The following is a 15577-nucleotide window of genomic DNA, read 5'->3' as shown; positions in this document are numbered from 1 at the left end:
CGGGGCCCATGGTCAATGCTGAACATAAAAGCCCACCTCTTTGTCGTCGTATCAGCAAGAAGCAAGGATCTCCACTCAGCGTGGACTTCCATCAAGCAATGCCATGGCTTCTGATCGCCCGGATCATCCCTCCTTGGCATGATCACGACAACACGGGTTCCCAGAGGTATCCTGGTTATCGCCATTCGTACATCACCATGAGATGATGTCGTCACGTCGAAAACTTTTCATTTCTGTCTTGCCCTTCCCTGAGCCAGACTGTACAGCAAGCCTGGCAGAGCACCTGCCTGCCAGAAATGTAGGACCTCAGTGCTGGAACTTTCTTCAACATGGAAATTTGATTTCTCTCCCTGGTTAATAGAAATCCATAATCCTTCATGAATTCTGCATAGCCAAGCCTTCCAAAAGGGGGTTTTCTTGCTGGAGAAGGGATAGGTCTTTGGGTTTGGTTTTTTTTTCTCCTTTAATTTGTTGATATTAAAATCTGTCCACTGTGCTAGTTAGGGTTTTCCAGAGAAACAAAGCCAACAGTATATATACAGGGTGGGGCAAAAGTAGGTTTACAGTTGTCAGTACACAATCTGGAGGCCGGCGAGCTTAAGAGTTAGGAATTCCCCCTTCCTGGGAGGAGGTCGGCCTTTTTGTTCGATGCAGGTCTTCAACTGATTGGCTGAGGCCCACCCACACTAGGGAGGACAACCTGATTTATGGGGTCTACCAATTCAAATGCTGACCTCATCCAGAAACACAGGAGCAACCAGAATAACGTTTGATCAAATATCTGGGCACCTCCTGGCCCCGTCAAGTTGACACATAAAGTTAACCGTCACATCCACTAACCGAGGTTATCTTTGATAAAGAAATAACCTTCACTATTTTATTTCATTTCACTTTTACCACCAAAGAGGAAACATTATTTGGTGAATAGAGAGAGACTGAATACCAGGAAACTCAAGTGCCGCTGAATGGCCGAAGAGCGACACCCCAACTGTTGCTAGAATTTAGCTTTTCACGACACGGTGTGGTCCCCGTTCGTAACTGTAAAAATTTGTTGGCGTGAAAGGTGTGTGCCTTCTCAGTTAAAATGTCAGAAGTCACTGGACACCTGAATTAGGACTCTGGTCTGAATAAGTTAACTAACTTTAACAACTCCACTGTCTAGCTAACTCACCTACCTAGAACACATCATTTTTTTCGCCCACCTGAGGATACGCATGCCTCAAAGTCTCTACACAGCTAATGTTCATGCATTTTTTTCCTCATAGAACCCTAGGCTCCTCTTCTTCTTCTTCTTCTTCTTCTTCTTCTTCTTCTTCTTCTTCTTCTTCTTCTTCTTCTTCTTCTTCTTCTTCTTCTTCTTCTTCGTCTTCTTCTTCTTCTTCTTCTTCGTCTTCTTCTTCTTCGTCTTCTTCTTCCTTAAATTATTCTAACAAGTCTGCTTAACAGCCTACAGAAAATTGGTAAATTAATCTGAAGTAAATCCTACATAATAAAAGGGTAATACGCAAATTAACCGAACGGCGGAACGACCAGTCGCTATGACGCATACTGACCACCAAGGGGCAGATGCTCGATGCAAGACCTGACCCCTGGGGGTCAGTGCACTCCCACAGGGGGAGCACTACTCAGCCAGAAGCCCTGAGCTGGGCTCACAGCTGGTGAGCGCAGCGCGTTGGCAGAAGCAGGCCAGGCTGAGGGGACTCCCCCCCCCAACCCCCGCCAGTGAATGAAATTTCATGCACCGGGCCTCTAGTCATTGAATAATAGGAAGTGAAGGGAAATACAAGAAGAATGGAGAGCAACAGGGGCTGCAAGGGGCTGGCGTGGGGACAGGAATGAGAAGCGATAGCTGTGGCCAGAGCGACGCTATAAAAAGACAAAACCACCCAAACACCACCATTGGGGAAGACCTCTGTGCCGGACCAAACACACCGCTGTGGACCCGAACGCCAGTCCTTACAGCGCAGCAGCGTGAGAGCATTGATGAAAAGACTGGGAACCCCCAGTCCGGCAGGCCAGGCTCCGGTTCAGTGCACCCCAGTTAAGATGACAAGGCAGGATGATACACAGGTTAGGATATGTCCCCCAAGAAGGGTAGAAATCTGAACATTCGTGAATATACGGGGTGAACCCTAACAATGATGGAAACTCAGCTGTTCAGAACAGCAGGCTCCCTGGGAGCTCCAGGTAGTTAGTCTCAGCTGGCCAGGCTCTCCCCAGGTAACTTTGTGTGTTTTTTTGGTCTTTTTTATTTGTTTGTTTTTTACTTTTGTATTTTTTTAAAAAAATATTTTTATTGATTTCAGAAAGGAACGGAGAGGGAGAGAGAGATAGAAACATCAGTGATGAGAGAGAATCATTGATCAGCTGCCTCCTGCACGCCCCACACTGGGGATCAAACCTGCAACCTGGGCATGTGCCCTTGACCGGAATCGAACCGGGGACCCTTCAGTCCTCAGGCCAACGCTCTATCCACTGAGCAACACCGGCCAGGGCTGCTTTTCTACTTTAATGTATTTCAGAGAGAGGACAAGACAAACTGCCTTGTGTACAAACAAACAATTTCCTCCTCGTTGCTGTAATGTGACATTATTTCAACACATGACTTCTCCTTTGGTTACCCAGGGCCTTGAGAGACAAGACAATCTTTGCCGCTCTGGATAAGAAGATAAGGATGGAAATGACACAAAAATCCTCTCATTTTCCACGAGTTAGCAGAGGGCTTTCCTTGGACTATTGACTAAGAATTTACCATCCACGTGGTTGGGCTATAGAAAGGATTCATGAGGATCCGAATGCATATGTATCCTGTAATCATTGTCAAAATCCTCTGGGCGTTGGTAGAAGGAGAGGGGTAGTTCACATTTTGTGCTGCTCTTAGGAGGTGCAGAAACTTCGCATATAGTCTCAAGATGATATTAATATTCCATCAGGCCAAAACCGGTTTGGCTCAGTGGATAGAGCGTCGGCCTGCGGACTGAAGGTTTCCGGGTTCGATTCCGGTCAGGGGCGTGTGCCTGGGTTGCGGGCACATCCCCGGTGGGAGATGTGCAGGAGGCAGCTGATTGATGTTTCTCTCTCATTGATGTTTCTGGCTCTCTATCTCTCTTCCTTTCTCTCTGTAAAAAATCAATAAAATATATTTAAAAAAAAATATTCCATGAGAGCAGTGTTCCCCAAAGTGTGCTTCATGAAGTGCTACATCACCACAATGAGATATTATAAGGAGACTAGAGGCCCAGTGCATGAAATTCGTGCAAGGGGCTCAGCCCTCACAGCCCTGGCATCATCCAGAAGGTCGTCTGGTAGGACGTCCGGAAGGTCGTTCAGCTGTCCGGTCTAATTAGCATATTACGCTTTTATTATTATAGATCATTTTCAAATGAATTTGGCAACAGTCCCATACATATGCCCCCTTTTAGAGATTCACAAAGTTCATTAACATGATAAAAAAGCCCTGAGAAATTCTCTTTATTAAATCCAATATTTCATAAACCTATTTGACTATGGAACTTCTTTTCGAGTTACGCCAATTGCAAGCCAAGCGTGCTCTAGGACTAGTGTTCAAAAATGGAGCCTGCAACCTGGGCATGTGCCCTCAAAAAGGCTGAGGTTAGCTATGGGATTTCCAAATAAAACCCGGAGGGTACAGCCTGCAATTCTTGAGGGGCTTCTGGAGCTCAATTCATTTTAATTCATAAAAACAAACACTTTTTTTCTCCACATGCCACCAAAATCCACTTTACCATATATATTTTTCCTTTCTTTTCTTGTTTTTGTTAATCCTCACCTGAGGATATTTTTCCATTGATTTTTAGGGAGAATGGAAGAGAGAGGGAAAGACAGAGAGAAACATCAATGTGAGAGAAACACATTGATTGGTTGCCTCCGACCAGGGCCAGGGCCCAAGGAGCCTGCAACCATGGTACGTGCCCTCGACCAGAATCAAACCCGGGACCCTTTGGTCCAAAGCCCGGCGCTCTATCCACTGAGCCAAACCATCTAGGGCTGTATTTTTCTTGTTAGGACCAATGCTGGTGAGCTTAAGTCTTTTTTTTTTTTAAGTCTTTCTTCCTTCTGCCTCTTGGAGGATACGGTGCTAACTTGTCTTCTTCGTGCCCATGTGCAGAGTCAATGAAAACAAAGGAATGTACTGTGTCAAAACGGGCTTCTGTGTCATCATAGCTCATACTGCAGTGTGAGTGGGTTGCTCCATTCAATTTAACAACTCTATTTCTTACTTCCTACGTACAGGAAAAGAGAGGTGAGACTGGGCAGAGACAAACGAAGATCAAAAGAGTAACGGCCTATTCTCCAGATGCTCTAACACCATCATAAATCAAAATCATTCTTTTTTTTAAAAAAAAATTGATTTCAGAGAAGAAGGGAGAGAGATAGAAACTCAATGATGAGAGAGAATCATCGATCGGCTGCTCCCACATGCCCCCTGCTAGGGATGGAGCCTGAAACCTGGGCATGTGCCCTGACCAGGGATGGAACCGGGACCTCCTGGTTCCTAGGTCGACGCTCAACCACTGAGCCACACCGGCCGGGCTCTGCTGTGTCTATCTTCAACGTACTTCTTGCCAGATCCCTTCTCTTTGCCTTTCCCCGTGTATATCTGGGCTCCATGCGCAGCCTGTCGGGGTCTGTTATGAATTCATAATGATACTCTGCTATTATCTGCATGAATCTGGAACAGGCTTGCGTGTTTGCGTCATCGGTCTGTGTAAATAGAAAAAAACCCAACGAGAAGGGCTGGATGCTGTTATAATATTCATGAAGCGCAGATGTGGGTAGAGACATTAGGCCCGCACCGTCATCCCGAGTTACATTCCTTTGTGTGATTCTCACACTATTGGACATAGGCCTTGTTTGCGTGTGGAAACGGCTGTTTGTTGTCTGGGAGACAGGATGGTCTATGTTACAATTCAGATGCTGTCTAGGACAGTGATGGCGAACCTATGACACGCGAACTCATTTTTTTTTGGTGATTTTTCTTTGTCCATGGCATTAAATATATAAAATAACATCAAAAATATAGATCTTTGTTTTACTATGGTTGCAAATATCAAAAATTTCTGTATGTGACACGGCACCAGAGTTAAGCTAGGGTTTTCAAAATGCTGACACGCCAAGCTCAAAAGGTTCACCATCACTGGTCTAGGATGTATTTTAGGGGAAGAGCAGCTTCCTGGAATCACCCTGATCTTGTCTGTGAAATTTCAACACTCACAAGATGTACGGCAGAAAGATGCGATCCCTCCGTCAGATATTTTGAGCCGAATATTCCACCTCTGCTGGCTTCGTTCTTGCAGCCCGCGGGCATAGTTCTGCTTCACACGTCTGAAACCTAAAAGCCCTCCTCAATCCTGTGTCCTTCAGACACTCCCTCTCCGGATCCCCATCACCCCGCCCTCCCGGGATGTCCCTTGAGAGAGAATCATCCATCGGCTGCCTCCTGCACGCCCCACACTGGGGATCGAGCCCACAACCTGGGCCTGTGCCCTGACTGGGAATCGAACCGTGACCTTTTGGTTCAAAGGTCAACGCTCAACCACTGAGCCACGCTGGCCAGGCAACTCTTTTTTTTTTTTTTTAATTAAATTTCTTGGGGTAACTGGTTAATAACATTACATAAATTTCAGGTATACAACGTCAAACTACAACATCTGTATACTCCATTGTGTGCTTACCACGCAAAGGCCAGAGTCCTGCTGCCCGTGACAATTCTAATACGGGGACCAGACCACTGTCATCTCCTTATCTTCCCGTGACGGATGGTAGTGAAGGATTGCGTAAGGACCGGGACTGTATCTTAATTATTTCTGTACTCCTAGCTTCTAGCACAGTGTCCGACAGGGAGTTGGTGCTCGATAAACATTTGAGGAAGGAGTGTTTATTGTCACTAGCCTCCGTGGAAACTTTATTTTTAGGAACTTTAGAATTTTTACTTTGGGGGTGGAGATAAAGTCCTGCTTGGCTTAATACGGCAGATTTCAGCCTTTTGCTTCCGGCCTACAAAGGCTCTGAAGTTCATATTCCAAGTGGGAATGAGAGCAACCAGGAAGCAAGAGGGAACACCTGGGCGCCAATAAGACTTATCGTTCGAAGGAAACAATGGTCCCTTTAAGACTGCAGAGTCTTCTGAAGTCTTATGTATATTTAAATCTAATCTCAAATTTATAAACGGGATTTATTGTGAGGGTGGAGTTCAAGGCAGCAGAATGATCTTTAGCCCTGGAGTTTGTTTGCATAACATCTATAGGCAAACAAGTGTTCTTACTTTTAATATAGTCAAACTTATCCATTTCTCCTTTTTAGATACATGTTTTTTGTGTCTTATTTAAGACGTCTTTTGCAACTCCAAGGTCTAAAAGAGTCACCTGTATTTTTAAAAATATAGATTTTTATTGATTTCAGAGAGGAAGGAAGAGAGAGATAGAAACATCAATGAGGCCAACAAAGTGCGCGTTTTGAGAGGGGCGGAGCCGGATTAAAGACGCTGCGTCACATCCTCGAGACTTAGAGCCCGCGTGGCAGGGGTGGTGCGGAGCGATTGGGACCTCAGCGGCGTGGAAACTTGTGGTGCCGACAGGCTGCGGCAGAGCCTCTGTAAAGAAGGTGAAATGCCAGAAGCCGGTCCATCCTTGCTGCTTGACACAGTCGCTGCAGGGAAGAAACTTCTGCACAGCTTATGTTTCAAGGGACCTGGCGTCTATGGCATACTGTTCTTAATATGTTTGCCCCCCTTCTTAGCACTATGTGTTTTAACCAAGGTCACCTCTCCAAGAAAGGTTGTTTCCCCAGGTGGGGATTTTCCCCTGAAGTTAGGGCGGGAATAAAACCCCTTAACTAAGTGCCAGGCGGGTAGTTAATCACTTTAACTACGAACAATCACGTTTAAGCTCCATAATCTTTACTCCCTGGAATGGAGATAAGAAACGCCCTAACCTTTGGAATAGAAATGGATAGGATTAAAATCAACTGGTATAAATACAGATGTAACAAGACAGTCAAAGACAGAACTTGGCTGGAGATCCTGGCTGGAGAACCTGGCTAGGCTGCTGATCAACTGAACGCTGTCTCCGTGTCATTCCTTCTTCATCGACTCCATCCACACCTTTGGGAACCCCTGGACCTGCTGGGGCTGGACCCCAACAGTGCAAGAGGTTGGCAGCTTCGGTTGAATCACATTGAGCCGAGCGGTGGTGGTGGCAGCAGCATCTAGGAGTCATGAGCGACAGCGGCGAGCAGAACTATGGCGAGCGGGAATCCCGTTCTGCTTCCAGAAGTGGAAGTGCTCATGGATCTGGGACATCTGCGAGGCATACCCCTGCAAGGTCTCGCTCCAAGGAAGATTCCAGGCGGCGTTCCAGATCAAAGTCCAGGTCCAGATCTGAATCTAGGTCTAGATCCAGAAGAAGTTCTCGAAGGCGTGATTATCCAAGATCACCATCTCGGTCTCGCTCCCCTAGACGATCCCGTAGCAGGTCTGGCAGTCGAGACTATCGGAGGCGTCACAGCCATGGTCATTCTCCCATGTCTACTCGCAGACGTCATGTCGGAAATCGGGCCAATCCTGCTCCCAACTGTTGTCTTGGAGCCTTTGGATTGAGCTTGTACACGACAGAAAGAGATCTCAGAGAAGTCTTCTCTAAATATGGCCCCCTTGCTGACGTGACTGTCGTCTATGACCAGCAATCTAGATGTTCAAGGGGATTTGCCTTCGTGTATTTTGAAAATGTAGATGACGCCAAGGAAGCAAGAGAGCGGGCCAATGGAATGGAGCTTGATGGACGTAGAATCAGAGTTGATTTCTCCATAACAAAAAGACCACATTCCCCCACACCAGGAATTTATATGGGGAGATCTACCTATGGCAGCTCGCGCCGTCGTGATTACTACCACAGAGGATACGATAGAGGCTATGATGATCGGGACTACTACAGCAGATCATACAGAGGAGGTGGAGGAGGATGGAGAGCTGGACAAGACAGGGATCAGATTTACAGAAGGCGGTCACCTTCTCCTTACTATAGACGTGGAGAATATAGATCACGTTCCAGATCACGATCACACTCACCTCGTCGCTATTAAAGCACGAAGTGGAAGGCTTTCTGAAATCTACCTTAGAGTTTGGATATTGTTTGTGGACAATATTTTTTTATTGTCTCCTGTTTAAAAAGTGAACAGCGCCTGGTGAAGTTAGGTGACTTTTACACCTTTTACGATGACTGCTTTTGGTGGAGTTGAAATGCTGTTCTCGTTCGCATTTGTGTAGTTCGGTGCTTTGTTCCAAGTTAAGTGTTTTCAGAAAAGTATGTTTTGCATGTATTTTTTAAAATAAATCTTTATTGTGCAGATTATTACAGTTGTTTCTCTTTTTTCACCCCACAGCTCCCCTCCACCCGGTTCCCATCCCACCCTCTGCCCTTACCTCCCCCCCCCATCCTCCTCCATAGGTGTATGATTTTTGTCCAGTCTCTTCCCGCACCCCGATTTGCATGTACTTTTTTACAGTCTAAATTTTGACTGCTGAGAAGTTTTTATTGTACAAAACTTCATTTAAAGGGTTTTTCTAGCCCTAACCGGTTTGGCTCAGTGGATAGAGCGTCGGCCTGCGGACTGAAAGGTCCCAGGTTCGATTCCGGCCAAGGGCATGTACCTTGGTTGCGGGCACATCCCCAGTAGGAGGTGTGCAGGAGGCAGCTGATCAATCGATGTTTCTCTCTCATCGATGTTTCTAACTCTCTATCCCTCTCTCTTCCTCTCTGTAAAGAAATCAATAAAATATATTTTAAAAAAAAATAAAGGGTTTTTCTACTGAATCCAGGGTATTCTGAAGATCAAAGCCGGTGTGTAAAATGCTACCAAATGGCAAAAAGCAACAATAAAGTTTGATTTTTTTACTTTTCTTTCTAACATCCGTGCTTAGCAGAATTGTTCAGACTAGGTTGTCAACAGTAAATTTGAAGACAAAAATGTCCATTTTCCTTTAGTCCATGGACCCTACCCTACTTAATATACCTGCAACTAAATATTAAAAATTAGGCTCTGTAACTCAGTACTGCTAGTATGAGACCTAATGATCTTTCAATACAGCAAATGCTTAATGCTTATATTAATGTGGATTTGTCAGCCTTTATGTAATCTGTATTTTAGAGCAGGAAAGAGTGGCACAATGTATGGCTAAAAAGGCTATTTCTCAATGATGGTATTTCAACTGGTTATCAGCAAATGACAATACATTCCACCACAAATGTGCTCTTGTTCTAGCTTTTATTTATTTTTTATTTTTTTAAAATATATTTTATTGATTTTTTACAGAGAGGAGGGGAGAGGGATAGAGAGTTAGAAACATCGATGGGAGAGAAACGTCGATCAGCTGCCTCCTGCACACTCCCCACCGGGGATGTGCCCGCAACCAAGGTCCATGCCCTTGACCAGAATCGAACCTGGGACCCTTCAGTCCACAGGCCGATGCTCTATCCACTGAGCCAAACTGGCTAGGGCTGTTCTAGCTTTTAGACTATATGAAAGAAACTGGGTGCTTCAGAATTTGGAGAAAGAAACACTACTGTGTTGTGGATGAACTGAAGACTGCCCGTTCATTTTTTAAATATTATTTCAGGTCCTTTGCATGCCAGAGGAGGCCCAATTTCACTCAAATGTTTTGAGAACTGTGTTAAATAAATGCAAATGAAAAGTAAAAAAAAAAGAAAAGAAACATCAATGAGGAGAGAGAATCATGGATCGGCTGCCTCCTGCACGTCCCCTACTGAGGATGGAGCCCGCAACCCAGGCATGTGCCCTTGACTGGCATCGAACCTGGGATCCTTCAGTCCGAAGGCCAACGCTCTATCCACTGAGCCACACCAGCCAGGGCGAGTCACCTGCACTTTTTATGTTTTGTTTTGATACTTAAGTTCTTGATCCATTTGGTGCTGACTTTTATTCAGAGTCTGAGTTAGGGGTTCAGTTTCCTCCTTTTTCATAGGCATAGCCATTTTTTTTCCAAGTTCATTTATTGAATAGTCTCTCCTTTCCCCATTAGTCTGGAATTCCGCTGCTGCCAGACAGCAAGATTTCCCACCATCCCATCCGGTTCCATTGGTCAGTTTGTCCCTGGGCAAGTCCTGCACTGGGTTCATCACTGTTGCTTTATAGTAGGTTTTGCTCCTTGCAGATCTTCTTTCACAACCACCCTGCCTCCTGTTCACGGTAACAGAAACCCCAAACAACCCAAATGCCCATCAGGAGAAGAGTGGACGGATGAGCTGTGCTTTATTCCCACAACAGAATCGGATTCAGCAGTGACAACATGAACTACAGCTACACGCAACGGTCCGACTGAATTGTGGCAACATATTACATTTTAAAAATAAATTCCAGCCGAAACCAGTTTGGCTCAGTGGATAGATCGTCGGCCTGCGGACTGAGGGGTCCCGGGTTCGATTCCGGTCAGGGGCATGTAACTGGGTTGTGGGCACATCCCCAGTGGGGGGTGTGCAGGAGGCAGCTGATCGATGTTTCTCTCTCATCGATGTTTCTAGCTCTCTATCTCTCTCCCTTCCTCTCTGTAAAAAATCAATAAAATATATAAAAAATAAAAATAAAAATAAAAATAAATTCCAAAAGATTACATACATCATCATACCCTTTTCTCAAGTTAACAATGACTCGACTAGCCCAGCTGGCGGGGCTCAGTGGTTGAGCGTTGACCCATGAACCAGGAGGTCACGGTTCGATTCCCGGTCAGGGCACATGCCCGGGTTGCGGGCTCGATCCCCAGTGTGGGGCGTGCAGGAGGCAGCCGATGCATGATTCTCTCTCATCATTGATGTTTCTATCTCTCTCTCCCTCTCCCTTCCTCTCTCGCTAAAATATCAATAAAAACACATTTTAAAATGAAACAAACAAACAAACAGAAACCACAGTGCTGTGTGGCTGAGGGGAGCAGACGCTGAGAGGTGCTCGAGGGAGGACGTGACATTGAAGGTGAACTCTGGGGGACAAGAAGGCACAGGCAATATCTGTGTCTGTGGGGGCTGGACAAGGAGGACTCCACGGAGCAGCAAGACAGAACCAGAGAAGCAAGAAGGGGCAGGATCCGCCCTGGCCAGGGCAGCTCAATGGGTTGGGCATCGTCCCAGGCACCGAGAGGTTGCCAGTCTCATTCCCGGGTCAGGGCACATGCCTGCGTGTCAGGCTTGATCCCTGTAGGGGGCGTGCAAGAGGCAGCCTACATCAATGTTTCTCTCTCTCTCTCTCTCTCTCTCTCTCTCTCTCAAAACCCATGTAAAAATCTTAGAAAACAAAAAGAAGGCGCGAGGCTGTTTTTGGGGACTTGGAGTGTTTTCAGCGCTGACCACATACCAGTAGAATGAGATGATCACCTTTGAGGCTCACAAGGTAAACACTACTATTACTCATATTTTTTTTTCCCCTGTGGAAACCTGGGGCCCAAAGAGATTAAGTCATTTCCCCAAGTCCCAAGAGCTAGTTCACACAGAGCCAGTCGGTCTGGATCGCCAGGCCTAACCACTAGACTGTCCTTCCCCGCACACCATGGCGAAGGACGTCACTAGGCACGCCGGGGCAGCTGGATTGGTAGAAGGCAGAAAGATAACTAGGAAGATGTCACCCCGTGTAATACATACACACGGAGCAGGTGCTATGAATAGCCTCAGTCCTATGCCTTCCTCCCAAAGGGCTCCAGGGCCTCTGGCTCGCCGGCCTCACCATTTTCCTCTGCTCCCAGCCCGGGCAAGGGCGCTGAGGACATGTGTCCTTGCTTTGCGAGGTCCCAGGCCCCCAGCTCCCTGAGCGAATGTGGGTCAGGTGTTTCCCGAGCTGGCGGGCCCCCCCGAGGCCAGGCGGGCTCCTGAGCACACGCCCAGATTTCTTTCCTGTGGGGCGGCAGCCAAGCCTTTGTGTCCCTGACCTCAGCTGGCCCCGGCCCTTCCAAATGGCTCGGGAAACTCCTTGCCTGGGACCCGCAGGAACGCCTTGCTCTGTGAGTATCTGGGATCCACCATGAGATGAAGGACAGGTAAGAAGAGAATGTCCTGCTCCTATGTCCTCCTCCTCCTCTGGGTCAAGAGGGCAAATGAAGGTCATTTCTAATTTTCTTTGTTGTTTTTCTTACATATATTTTTATTGATTTCAGAGAGGAAGGGAGAGGGGGAGAGAGAGAGAGAAACATCAATGATGAGGGAGAACCATTGATCGGCTGCCTCCTGCACGCCCCCTACTGGGGATGGAGCCCGAAACCCGGGCAGGTGCCCTTGATCGGAATCGAACCCGGGACCCTTCAGTCCGCAGGCGAAGCTGGTTTGGCTCTATCCACTGAGCCAAACCAGCTAAAAAACTAAGCTGTAAAGAAGGCTTAGGAATGGCTGTAGAAAGAGTAAGCACACTCAGGCAGACAATACCCCACCCCCCAACTTCCTCCCTATGGAAATGTATGTTTTTCTTGGGGACCAGCGGCTCTCAAACTTGAGCGCCATCCGAAGGAGCTGTCAGAGCATCGCTGGGCCCCAGCCCCAGGTTTTTGACTCTGTGGGTCTGGGCCGGGGCCTAGGAACGTGCATTTCTAACGAATTCCAGGGGATGCGCCAGCTGCCCGGTGGTCAGGGGCCACACGTGGAGAACATGCGTCGGACCGTGGCGCTAGGACACGCTGTGACACCAGACGTGGCACCCTGTCAGCTGTGACAGACCCTTGGATCCCTTCACCTTGGAACGTTCTAGAAGAAGGCACTAAAAAATCCAGGGTTCGGCTATGCGATCTCCGTGGTCTCTCCCTGAACCCAGTCCTCCGAGGAGGACGCAGTCAGCGAGGGATCGAGGGACGCGGACTCCAAAGGCGTCGAGCCCGTCGTGACACCTGGGGACGCGTTTCCCATAAAAGTCAGGAGGGGAGGAGGCATCGATAAATCCCATTGTCCGCATTGGCCAAGCAGAGAGGCCCTCGTCCACGGAAGCATGTCCTGAATTGGGCTCAAAGGGCAGCTGGGGACCGAGAGTCGGGGCCTCCTCCTCTGCTTGTTTGTTTGTTTTCCTGGCGTAGGAGTCAGGAATCGCGGGCCACCCACCACGAGGTCCCTGTGCAGGGACAAATGCCAACAACGACCTTGGAGGCCGCAGCCCGGAGCCACGGCGCCCTGAGGTCCTGGTTAACTGACAGCAGACCCAGGTTCCAAACCTACACCTTCTGCCCTGGCCGGTGTGGCTCAGCAGTCGGAGCATCCGCCCACTCACTAAAGGGTTGCAGGTTCGATTCCCCGTCAAGAGCCCCGACCCAGGTTGCAGGTTCAATCCCCAGCCCCCGGTTGGGGCGGGTGCAGGAGGCAACCAATCGGTGTGTCTCTCTCACATGGATGTTCCTCTCGCTCTCCTCTGTCTCTCTCACTCTCCCTTCCTCCTTCCTACTCTCTCTGAAAAGCAATGCAAAACAAACAAACAAATCCTCCGGTGAGGATTAGCAAACATGAAAAACCAACACCTTCTGATCCAGGCTCCGGAATGGAGTCTGTATGCGAATTTTTGTTGTTTTCCTGAAGTTGCAGGCTTCCTTGGCACAGTTCGAGGACTTCTGATCTCACTGCATGAGTCAAAGCAAAGTTGCTCCTTGCCAACCAGGAAGCGTTTGCCCTGATCTGGCTGCAGAGGAGGGAGTTGGCACCTGGCGTGGCATAGAACCCTGGCTCCCCGGGCTTCCGGCTCTGTGGTCACGCCAGGTAGAAGCCCTGCCTGGTCAGGCTTGACCGGGCTCTTCCTTTTGTTTTCGTTCCTGTTGGCAGGGGAGGACGTTCAACTCCCCCCCGCCCCCACCCTCCCACCCCCAGCCCATCCGGGGCCTGCTCTAACAGCACCTGGTGATTTGCTGCTTGATGACAGCCCTGCCCATGTCTGCCTGGGCCTGTGTGAGTGCTGGAGCCCTTTTCTCTTCATCCAACCCGGGCAGTTACAGCTACGGATTCAGAAGACTTTTTTTTTTTAAATGGTTGATGACTGATTTCTCGAGCGGTACCAAGCCAAGTCAACCCCGGGGATGCGGGAATAACGCAGAGAGGGGAGTTGTCATCCAGAAACGGAGCTAGAGAAACCCGAGCTTAGGGGTTGATGGAACATTGTGGTAGCGTGGGTCACAACAAGATACGCAGTGAATCACCAGACCACTTGAAGCTATTCTACCTGAAAGAGAGAGAGAGAGAGAGAGAGAGAGAGAGAGAGAGAAAGAAAGAGAGAGAGAGAGGAAGAAAGAGAGAGAGAGAGAGAGAGAGAGAAAGAAAGAGAGAGAGAGAGGAAGAAAGAGAGAGAGAGAGAGAGAGAGAGAGAGAGAGAGCGCGCTATATGCTCCCTGAAGAACAGGCCAGAATCTACACACTCAGACTTGGAGAGGCAGTAACTTCAACAGGAAGGTTTTGTCCAGGTAACAGGCAGCAGAAACCTGGAGCCCGGGAGCCCGGGAGCGAGACTGACCAGGGGAAGCAGCCCAGGCCGGCTCCAGGGCCCCACCCCTCCCTGCTGGAGGGGGACCCGGAGCATCTCAGCTTCCCTTCTGCTCAAGAAGCCCAGCGTTATGTGGGCATTTCCACCGCCTCCCGTTTGATTGTAAACTTGTTTCCCCAGAAAACCCCAAGCAGTGTTGGGAAGTCACCTGTCCACCGCCATCAGAGGAGAAGCCCTGCAGGCCCTGCCCGGTCTGAGAAACGCAGAGGGTGCTGGGAAATGCGGTGGGATGGGGTGGGGGGGGGGCTTTGAGAGAGTCGCAGGAATCACCGTCAGCATCCTGGACTCTTTGCAAGCAAGCCCCTTTCGGCCAAAGTTCGCAAAGACCCGCACCAACAGCACTGCTTGGAGGTGAGTAGATATTGGGGTTTGATGAGCCTCTCACCGATCCTTCTGTCCCTCCCACTCTCTCTAAAAACCAATGGAAAAAATATCCTCAGGCAAGGATTAACAAAACAAAACAAAACAAAACCATCTATATTATAAAAAGCCAGTGCCGTAACGCCATAACGACCAAAGGACCAGTCACCAGGAAGTGCATGGAGCAGCTCTCAGTCCCTCCCCCCTGCGGCCCACAGGCTCCAATCACAGCAAGCCTGGCCGCCAGCGGGCGGGTGCCCCCAGGTGAGCAAGGCGCGTGGGTGGGCGGGGCTGCGTGATTTCGTGTGCTGGGCCTCTAGTATGTATATATTACTTATGTTCTTATGTGACCACAATGTCCATATCAGCCTAACAGAAAGAACAGTACTTCCTTGGTTTCTCCTAATACCCAGACTATAATCAATTTTTTGTGTGTCACTGAAATAGAGTCTAATTCTATTGTGGCTGGCTATTTTCTCTATCATGATGCCCACCTACAACAATAAAATCGAGGGGGATACTGACTGAGAAGGAAAGGACTTTAGACATTTTTCTTTGTAAAATATCCCTTAAAAAGAACATTCCTTTTAGGTAGGAGTAAGTCTGTAAGTGTCTGAGGGAAGTTCCTTATTATCTATGGACTTCATAACTTTAGGCGTGTGAAACAAGTTTCCCTTATGGATGCTGTGATATCATG

The 15577-nt window shown here is 48.1% G+C and overlaps 1 pseudogene; it reads left to right on the top strand.

Annotated features, from left to right (window-relative positions):
• Positions 1 to 7181: 7181 nt before the first annotated feature.
• On the top strand, positions 7182 to 8337 carry LOC102442131 (annotated as a pseudogene).
• The last annotated feature ends 7240 nt before the right edge of the window (positions 8338 to 15577 follow it).

The sequence above is a fragment of the Myotis lucifugus genome, unplaced genomic scaffold (assembly GCF_000147115.1).
Source record: "Myotis lucifugus unplaced genomic scaffold, Myoluc2.0 scaffold_1215, whole genome shotgun sequence".
NCBI lineage: Eukaryota > Metazoa > Chordata > Mammalia > Chiroptera > Vespertilionidae > Myotis > Myotis lucifugus.
Note: the sequence above shows the minus strand (reverse complement) of the source record. Positions and strands in the feature narration are given on the sequence as shown.